Raw genomic sequence first — 10,686 nt, 5'->3', positions numbered from 1 at the left:
TTCTACCCTCGTGCTCCTACTTAGCTTTTACACCAGCGTCGACGATGGTGCAGCCGGGGAGGAGGCGTTTCAGGAAGCTGCTCGTGCCAAAATCTGAATTGTCAGGATGGATGTTTGCATGCAGCAGCTTTAGCAATCCTGGGCCACCAGGGCAGGAAACTGCCTTTGCACATCTTTCCCTTGAGCTTGCCATCATTATTTTTTTTCCAGTTAGTTGATTGAATTTACTCTCTGGCCTCATGATACTGGACGTGATGCCAGATAGGAGCAGAACAGAGGTGTGAAGGGGGCAGCAGGAACCTGTGACATTGGGCAGCTCTGCGGTGAGGGGGAGAAAGGCAGCGTCCCCCTTCTCCAGTGGTTCAAAGTGACTCCAAAGTGGATATAAAGATCAGCCCAAGCCACCTTGCTACACAAGCACCTTAAGCCAGTGCTGCCAGTGAAACAACTGGTGCTGCCTTCCGCAGCCTCTAGAAACTTCTTCTGACTTCAACAGCACCTTCTTTCTCGGCATTGCTGCTCTTAAAGCTATGCAGGAAGCCAAGTTCCCACGGCCATCGTATTTATTTATTTTTAAATTATATTTTAATCTAAACAATGAGCAAATAAAGATTGATTTCCAGAAAGCGCCAGCCGTGTAAGTGGGGTGGGTTTCCTCAGGGGAGGGGGAACAGGCTGGATTCTCCAAACTGAAGCATGTGGATGTCTGTAGCTACTGCAAACACCTCAGCCTCTGCGGGCAGGTTTCTATTTGTCTCATTTTTCTTGTGGTCATGTGGATAACCTGAGAGCGAGGGGCATGAATAACAGCTACGAGAAGTTCAGTGGTTCTGAAAACGCATTTCCAGACCCACAACTTTGACTGCTTGGGGTAGACACTATTTGATAAAATGCCATGTTTGGAAGAAGTGTAAAGCAAGTTTTAAAATTACACAATAGTGAGAATGTAACAGCACATGAATATGGTGGAAAACAAGTTAATGTTAAAATTTGCACACTGCTTCCTGTCATGAGGATAAACAGCGAGATTATATTACAAATAGTGATATTCAAAGATTCCTTAAAACAAAACAAAAACCCTAGAAGGCTCATTTCTAGAGCTCAAATGATTCCCTCCATACGCGGCAGGGCCCTCGGGGCGCCTCCAGGGCGCAGGCGGGAGGTCACCTACCGCACAGCGGGGACTCGGCTCCCTGAGCACCTCCAGCTCTCGGGCGCTTCTCTAACCGCCCCGAGCGCTGCTCCCGCCCCGGCTGCCCTCACAGGTCACTGCGCTTCTGGGCAGCTCCCGACGCGCAGCAGCTTCCAGCCGGCGGCGGCGGCGGCCCCGCTGCGCTCGGGGACGCGGGGAAGGCGGCGGCCCCGCTGCGCTCGGGGACGCGGGGAAGGCGGCGGCGGCTGCTCCGCCCGCCTCGCGCGGGGCGGCCTCAGAGCCCCGCGCGCCTCCCGCCCGAGGCGGCCCGCAACGGCCGCCCGCGCGCGCCCGCGCCAATGGGAGAGCCGCTTACTGGCGCCGCTCGCGCGCGCCAATGGGCGGCGCCGTTGTTGGCCTGCGGCCTTGGGGAGGCCGCGCCCTGGCGGGTGGGGGCTGGGGCCGCCTGTGGGGGAGGCGGAGCCGGCGCCGCGGCCAGCGCGGAGCAGACGGGCTCGCCGGCGAGGCTGCTGCAGCGGCGCCGCCTGCCCTCCCCTCCCCGCCCGCGCGCTCCCTGCTTCTCCTCGCCGCGCGGGTGAGCGGGCGCCTGCGGGGCGCGGGCCCGGAGGGGCGCAGCCGTTAACGGCCGTGCGCGCGCGCGCGGGGCGGGGGGGGCGCGCAGCCGTTAACGGCCGCGCGCGGGGGACGCTGCCGTTGGCGGGGCGCGGGGGGGAGGCGCGCGCTGCCGAGCGGAGGAGGGGGAGGAGAAGCTGGGGCGCAGCCGCCTCGCCTGAGGCGGCGGGGAGGGAAGGCAGGGGAAGGAAGGAAGGAAGGAAGGGAGGGGGGTGTCGTCCCTGGGTTGAAAACAGGCGGCGGACGAGGGAGAGGCAGCCTAGCAAAAATAAATAAATAAACAAACAAACAAATAAATAGCTGCCCGCGGGGTCCTGCGGCGGCTCCCGGCCGCAGAGCGGGATGAGGCGGGGAGGAGGTTGCTGCATCCCGGGGTCCCCGTGCGCCGCTCTGGGCGGTGTGTGGCGATGCGGCCGCTTCCACCCCCGTCGCACGCTCCGCGGAGCCTCTGCTAGTGCAGCCCTTCTGCCTCCGCGGTGACCTGCTGCTGCAGCCGAGCCTCGCCAGCATGTGGGCTTTGGAAGGCCCCAGTAATAGTCTGCGGAAAACGGCGTTGGAAAAGGGGATGGGAGCGTGGTGCTTTTGCGCGCTGGTATCGATTGGCAGGATACCAGCAGCAGCAGCAGCGCGCAGGCGGTTGTGGTGTTTTCTGCGCTGGAGGGACTGTTATTTAGCATTTCTAGTGTCTTGATTTTGACAGAAAACGTCACATTTCCTTCTGCGTGTAACTACTATATGGCCTCTGTGGCGTTTTAAAGGTTGATTGGTAATCTAGGCTGGCTTTAAGTAAAGCTACTAATTAGGGAGGGGAAAAAATCCAGTCAGGCTGGAAAAATACCCAGCGTTGTGTTGAGATAGGGGGCTGTGAATAGTGCTGGGTTTAAATCTTTAATGAAATAGTGCTGTACATTAATGGTGTAGGCTCATTGCTGATTTTGTTTTCTTCTTTGCTTTTCTAAAAGCTGCTATTGACCTTTTGCGTATGAATGTTCCTGAATTTTCAAGCTGTGGCTACTACTAGATGATTTAAATGTGTTTTGCTGAAAGCTACAGGTATCTCCATGGACACAGGCTGTTTACAGCTCTGCATTTTTGTAAGGTAGTTGAATATCTTACAGAATAGGTATCAACTCTTAACTGTAACAAATTTGCTCTTAGTAGTAGAATAAAGAAATACAAACTTTATTTCTAAAACAGACTTCTGTTGATTGATATAACAGTCAGATTGTAGAATATGTGCTTCAGCAAGGTAGTAATCTTCTTGGCAGTGTTGTACAATAAGAAATTAGAAAAATACGCAATTGTGTGACTGGCTCCTTACTTCTGGAGCAGGTCGCTCTGGCGCTTCTTGGTTACGTTCAATAAGCGGATCTGACATGATAGTGTGAGAATAACCTTAAGTTAACATAATGTCTTTTGGCATTTGTCTCAATGGTAGGTTTTAAAATCTGTGGATTTCTTTGAGTTTTGGGAAGAGGCAATGAAGTTTTTACATCTTCACTGTAGCAGGACGAGGATATGTGCATTAATGCACACGTTTAAATACTCTGTGGTTTTACTGGATCACTGATAGTTATCCGAGGATTCTTTTTGGTATAGTACTTTTTAACCAAAAACTGTTGTAGACTGTGTGTTTTCTTTTTACGTTAGGTTAATAAATATGGTTTGAGAAATCTGAAAACATGCTTCATTTGAACGTAGCTAGCATTCCAACTGAATCATGCTCGTGCTTTTGCTAGCATGTTGTGCCAATAAGGTCATTAGAGTATGGTTCACTAAATCTTTATACCGAAGGTCATTTATTGAATCATTTGTCTGACAGTTCTTTTCAAATATTTTCAACAGAAAACGACTTAACTCTGCTCTCATTCTCTGAGTTTCACCATAGAAGTTGGATGATATTTTGCATGTATGGAATCAGATCACGTAATGAGATTATGTGGGCAAATCCATTTGGGTATTGAAAGACTTTCATAGGAGTAAGGATTAAGCTACTTTGGCCCCATTCAAGTCGCAGTTTTTGAAGAGTAGCTTCACAGCATGAAATGCTTTTGACATATCTCCTCACCCAACGTTCCTTGAAAAGCTGTGGGGAAAAAAAAGCTGAATTTTGAAGTAGCTAATATTGTCAATAAGAATAAAATATTATAACTGGAGGATTTAAATTAAAAAATTCTCAGCAGATTGGATGTTTGTAAGCCTATGATTTCTAAGTGATAAGTATTTCTAACTTAGAAGAGGTTAGGCAGTAAGTTGCTGCTTTTTTAAGTGGTAGTTTTTTTTTTTTTTAATTACTTAAGAATTGTAACAGAGATGAACAGCGAGCCCTTTGCAAATCCCAAACAGTTGCTGGGCAAATGGTCCAGTCTTGCTTTGCCGGGCAAACTCATGTTAGCCAAACTCACCCACTGTAAATATGAAGGTTAGCATATTAGCCAAGTTCTTCATTGTGTGCTGAGTACTTCTGAAACATGAGGAAATAAAGTCAAAATTAATGCTAAATTCTTTTTCATGGTTTTTAATTTAGGATTACTCATGGACCATGCTACATGGCAAAAAATAATCTCTCAAATAGCATCATATTAATAATTTGTAATATAATTTTTTTTTCTTAAAAATTTCTAAAACAATTGGAACTTTACATTTAAAAATTGACTGTGAGTAGATAAGGGTGCAAGTCCAAAGCACTGATTCCATCCTGCAGGTCACTCAGCATCTGCTGAAGAATCTATCTGAAAGTTGTCAGGTAACTCGTAGCACTTCTGTATCAGCAGTGGCAAAAGCAGATGCCTTTGAAAGTGATAGAGGTTTCTGCACTACTGGAGTTTTGCAGTATTCATCTGTATGGTTTAATTGGCCTTCCTGACCAACAGGAAAACATTACCTTGTCCTGATGCTTATTTGGCATGTTTCTTCAAATACACTTCTTTTGGCCAGAGTTAATAAAAGTAGCTGAACAAATCCCTGCTGGCTTTGGTGACTTTTCTCTTTGACCCCTAAGAGGTGGCTTAAAATGGTATCCTTGAAAGCGTAGCTAAACAGGAGTAACAGCTTCTTCAGCACCTGGCTAACTTCCTCCTTTATTAGATCGAATTTTGAGAAATGGTCCCCGCCTGCTCTGCTGGGTACAATTATTATTTAGTGAGAGATTTGCCTTTCAGCCTCAGATGGGTTGCAGTGGGACATCAAAGAAATTTTCAATATCAACTGCTAGTAGCTTTTGGCAGACTAATTTAAAAAACAACTTTCATGAAAGGAATTTTTTTAGTTCAGTTTTAAAACTGGGATTGTCAGAACTACTCAAAACTCTGAAATATTCTGAAGAGATATTTTTCTTCCCTTTGCTGACCGAAGTTGCTAAGTAAGATCATGTAAAGAGCAAGTAGTAAGTGCAGTTAATCAGTAACACTTTATGATATCTTTGATACTTCCTCATCAAAGGAGTAGATAGTGTTAAATCATGGAACATATCTATTCATGTACTGTACAGGTGAAAGTCAAATGATTTTCTACCTAAACTCTTCTATTTTTTTTTTTTTTGAATCAGTAAACATTAAAAACAAATCTGGACTAAACCTCTAACTTGACTTACAGCTATAGAGGAAACATGTTAGAGCTTTTGAGAGGTGTTCTTTTCTGTTTGTACATACAAATTTTCAAATTCATGTTGTGGTGTTTTTGTGGAGGCCATGACTTGCTTATTTCTTGCATATCGAGAGATTTGATTCACTGTCATTTCAATTTTGATATAGCTAGTGACATTTTGCCAACTTAAACCAGTCAGGATCAGGGCAAAACTAGATACATAAAGATTGTCTTCTTTTTCGAGAACGTAGAGAGTGTAAAGTTAGTGTTACTGCATTCTGACTTTTCAAGTGAAAGGTAGAGCATACTTTAGCTAAGTTTTCTTTTCTTTTTCTGTTTGCTATGTTGCCCTATATTTAATAGGGATGTGGTGACTTCAAACACAAAAGCTTTCTACTTGTTACATGGCAATGTAAGCCCCAAACCTATGCCCGCCCTACTAAGAGGTTCACATGTCCTAATTTGTCTTGAGAGGCAGAGGCATCTGGCTGCAGGAACATCTGGCTTTTCATTACCCTTTATGCACTTGCTGGCCACTCATCAAGCAGGTAGCTCAGAAACAGCCATCAAGTACATTGTCTCTGACACAGGCAAAGGGAGTGGAGCAGCGCTCATGTGAAGGAGGAGCATGACTTGGCATGCTTGGAGTGTAGAAGGAGCACGAGAACTTAGGGAAAAATGGCTAAGTTATTAGGGCAGCATAGGATACCTCAGTTCAGAGGAGATCATGAGCATTGGGTCTGCCATCTTTCTCTAGACACCTTGGTTACTGCAAAGTATTGAACATCGTTAAGTGTTTCTGGTTGATTTGAAGTACAGGTTTAGTCTATATGTAAGATTCTGTTTTGATTCCAGCTTAAATTTTCTTCTTAATTTTCTCCTTACCATTGATATAATTTTCAAGGCTATTATTTGTGTATCAAGGTATCTGTGCTCCCTCTCCCCTTCCCACTCCGACTTAAAAATAATATGTATTAGCATGTGTTAGATGGTGGCTTTTCAAATGTTTTATACAGGAAATAAATGCTAATCTAAGCATTTCAGAAAAATGTAGTGCATTTCATGAGCAACTTAAGAATTAGAGCAGTATTTAGGGAAAGTGATGATGGAGACCTCAGGAAAATGTTCTTTTTTGTTAGCTATTTTTCATAACGTGGTGATAGCCACAAGTATAGTGTAAGAATATGTAGCATATTTACAGTACAGTATTACAAAATGTCTTAGATTGTGCTTACATTTCAACTGTGTGTATGAAATGAACCTTTACTGATTGATTTCATTTAGGTGAAAAATCAGTTTATTTGGCAGTAATACATCCTTTGGAGCTTTCCAAAAGGACGTGAATGTCCTTCAGTTGATCAAGTGGAAGGCATTTGGGTAGGCTTAATGTGTAATGCTAGTTTAGGTCTAGATTCAAACATGGTATGGAGGGATGGGGAGTTGTTTATATATACAGCTAATGTATCTTCTGCATGTCAGGGAAGGCACTGGACTTCTGTGCCCTGGATTCAGACAGGATGATACTGTTTTTCTTTGATTGCTACTACTTGCAGCTGAATGTCTGCCTGTCTGTCTTTCCTGCTCATCTACTCTAGAACCTGTGCTAATCTTGACACTATGGAGTTATGTGAGTCATCCCCCGTGGAGCTGCTCGCCTCTGTCCCTGAAAGCAAGGATGCTTCTATGATTATAGTGCAAGATAGTAATTTTTGACTACTGGGATTTCTACTTCTGGATATGCTGTAGGCTTTAGTGTTAATCTAAGATCAAACTCCTTCCTTGACTCCATTTCCGTTTTGCTGATGGACATGATCATCTAATGGCAAGAAAACCCCAATCAGAAGTTGCCTGTACCCTTGCTTCACTGTAGTGTCTTGATACTCCTTCCGCGAGCCTCCAGTTTTTCCCCCTCACTGTAGCAGTTTGGGGATGATCCAAGAGCAGAGAACAAAATAGTTTGCTGCACAAATGAGAGGAAAAGAATCTCTTGCCTTGTCCTCTGGTCTGTGCAACAACCAGAAAATAAAGAGCAATTTGGCAGCTGGTCAGTGAAAGCCAGAAATGGTGAGCACAAGGCTAAGAAGCCTGGTTAAAATTTAAATGCCCCTGCCTTGCAGTTTATCAGGGCAGCCTTACAACATCTGGCTGATAGAAAAGTCTCCTGAGGTTTAGCAGCATCTGCGTGGTACCACTAAAGCGGGGAGACATCCCTCCACCCCACAAACAAGCTCACAATAACAAATGCAGCTAAAAGGCTTATTTTTGATGTTTTGGCTTCATGTTTAATGGGTTTAGAGTCCTATGTAATATAAAGGGGCTGGATGTCTTACTCAAACAGGTAGTCTTCCCCCAAAGTGTGAAAGTACTGTATCTCCCAGCCCCCTTTTTCTAAAGAGTCACTAACGAACGTTGATACTGCATTAGTATGCATTATGCTGATTATTTTTAGGCATTGATGAAAGTAACTCCAAAATACAAGGAAAACTAGAAAGCAGATGTACACATTAATTACTCAGGATATCCTGGATCTGTTCTTTCATAAGGTCACCTTTTTAAAGAGTTTAAGCTAATTTCTGTGTTCCGTGGTTTTCAGGGCATTAAATAATTTGTGTGCTCACATATGTTGTTGAAATATTTGTTAGTTCTATGACAAACTAAATCCCCCAAGTCATATGGGGAATACCACCTCACGTTTTTGATAGTGTAATTATTGGAGGCACTTAGTTAGGAATGGTACAGAATTCCATTGCCTCCTTTGTTTTGCAGACCTTTAATTGAGATTAGATACCTTCCCAAATGACACTTCTTGTCAAAGATACTGTAAATTTTGGTTCATTGATTACTGCGTTGAAGACTTGTGATATCAAGTATTTAATGGTAGAAGGATGAAGTAGTGTTGTGCGCTGTGACTGTTTGTATTTTGCTAATTTACTTCTGGTACAACAATTTCTGTTTGTTTAAATTAATCCTAATTTAATGTGGTAATCATTAATGAATGAGATAAATTCAGGTTTGTTTTGTTTGATTGGCACTCAGATCTAAATTTATTCCATCAAGAGTTCGATGAACTGAGAGAATAATCTGATAATTTCCCTCTCCCCTTCCTTCTGTTGCTATAGTAATTCTAAACTCAAAACTAATTTTTGAAAATGCTGATTTTTTTCAAGTGAACCTTGTGATAGCTGCAGTGCAATATGTTCTCAAACCGAAGTAGTGATTGTGCAGTATTTCTGAATTTGGTATGTAACATCTGAGGTGAAGGTGAAATTAAGCAGCCATAACTTGCCTTCTTTTTCTAGCCCTGTGCAGACTTTGGGACATTATTTTTTCCCTCTTGTGCATAAGTCAAATAAAAATAAAAGAAGATGCAACTGAATAAAAATAAATAAATAAATAAAAAAGAAAGAAAAACTCACTTCTGTGAGAGTCACGGCAAACTATTAATACTTACAATTACAGCAGTGAACATTTGAAGTGCAAAGGCTATTCCTTGCTTTAGCATCCTTATATTCCTGCCATTTCAGTTTTACTGCAGTGCTCAGGACTTAATTGATGTTACATTTTTGGCTATTACTTCTGGCACTAGGGAATGTTGAACTTCTGATATGGCAGAAAATACAGCTAGTTGTGGCAGCTATATAGAATATTTGTTCCCTTATGAAGCTTTCACCCAAGCTAGCCCATTCTAGGATGACCAACCCATCAAAGTTAGCAACTATGGAAAGTATGAGAAGTTGTTACCCTACTAACACTTGCATTAAATTTATAACACGGTTCTGATGTTCTGTGGTGTACCAGTTCATCTGGAATATTGTGTGTAATTCCTGTCACCCACCTTCAAGAAAAGAGAAATGTGGACTGGAAGAGGTACAGAGAAGGATTCGTGGGATGCCATGGGGTTCTTAAGGAAGATTGAGAATGTCTTTATAAATTTAAAACATAAGAAACAATGTGCATAATCTGGCCAAGAATAAACCTAGTCTGGAAATTAGAAAAAGATGGTTCCTAAGCAACAGAGGCACAGGAATCTGCAACATCCTTCCCGTAGAAGGCGTGGGGGGAAACTGTTTTTAAGAAGGGGTTGGTTACAAGGGCTGTAACATGTTGTTCCCTACAGTGCCTGGGGATTGACCCAGAGGCGATACAGTTACTCGACCACATAGGGTCCCACAGGGGGAACACGGGTGGTCCGTTTCGTAAAGAAACAGAATGCTTGCATCCTGAAATATATAAATGCTTACATTAAGGGGATACTAAAGAACAGAGTAGGATGTTTAAAATAGTCTTTTTTTTTTTTTTTTTTTTTGTAATACCCTACATTGTAAATCTACTATGTAATATGTTTGCATTCATTCAATCTGTTAATTGTTTGATGTCCCAAGATTCTGCCCATCTTGGTAAGCTTGGCGTTAAATTGTTTTTGAGGAAGTGTCATACTTGTGGTTGAACTAACAAGGAAGACTCGTGTATATCTGCACAATAATAAAAAAAAAATGGTGGCTTGAAAAGAGACTTGACCAAAAAAAAAAAAAAAAAAAAGAAAAAGAAAAAAATAAATAAAAAGCTACCTTCTCGCTTTGGCTGAAAGACAGTAATTGGGAAAATTGGGGAATTAATGCTGCCTAAGGTTATAGTATTTTTCTAATCTATTCAGTTGTTATGACATGTTAGATCTTACTTTAATTCCTGTGGATGTATTTCAGACCTAGGACAACTTGTAAATGCTTATTTGTGCAATAGTTTTGTCTATAGCAGTAGTGGAAGTTATTGGATATGCCTTTATACAGATACATAGCAAACACCTCTGTTTCTATCCTTTGTACGCTAAATTACATTATTCTTTTTTTCTGTCTGCGTGCGTCTTGAAGGCTTTGGAAGGAAGCTCAAACAAAGTAAGTAGTTTGGTTAGGATTGAATAGAAATTTAATGATGTTTGAAAGGTTCCTTCCTGACTGTGTATAATGTGTATTATTGACTTCCCTTCAACTGTGGGTTGAATTTCCTGTTGATTTTAAGTACGGTTAATTGTCTAGTGTTTGCCCTATCTGTGTGCTTTAATTGGGCAGCATTTTCTTTATTCACAAGGATAACTCTATTTTAATGTTTTCAGAACAAATGTATAAGACTGATTTCTACATTTTATTTCTTCAAATTCCTCTACTCACACGTAATGATTTAATTAATGGAAAATTAATTATAGGGTCACAGCATCAAGGATTTAAATGTTACTTTGCACATGTTTAGTGTCAGCAAAGTTGCATATCAACTGATGAGCTGTTGCTGAACTCCCAGGCAGTAATGCTTGGTAGTTATAACTTGGGAAGCTGGTGAAGAAT

General features: G+C 42.4%; 1 protein-coding gene across 10 annotated transcripts in view; it reads left to right on the top strand.

Moving 5' to 3' along the window:
• Positions 1–1,681: 1,681 nt before the first annotated feature.
• ADD1 (adducin 1) overlaps positions 1,682–10,686 on the top strand; it is a 53,038-nt gene continuing 44,033 nt past the window's right edge. For all 10 annotated transcript variants that reach the window (XM_088540044.1, XM_088540042.1, XM_088540043.1 and 7 more), the window contains exon 1: positions 1,682–1,727. The gene's annotated coding sequence lies outside the window, so the exon portion shown is untranslated. The remainder of the gene's footprint in view (positions 1,728–10,686) is intronic.

This window comes from Tinamus guttatus, unplaced genomic scaffold (assembly GCF_059628265.1).
Source record: "Tinamus guttatus ecotype Peru unplaced genomic scaffold, ASM5962826v1 Tinamus_guttatus_pri_ptg000052l, whole genome shotgun sequence".
Taxonomy (NCBI): domain Eukaryota; kingdom Metazoa; phylum Chordata; class Aves; order Tinamiformes; family Tinamidae; genus Tinamus; species Tinamus guttatus.
Note: the sequence above shows the minus strand (reverse complement) of the source record. Positions and strands in the feature narration are given on the sequence as shown.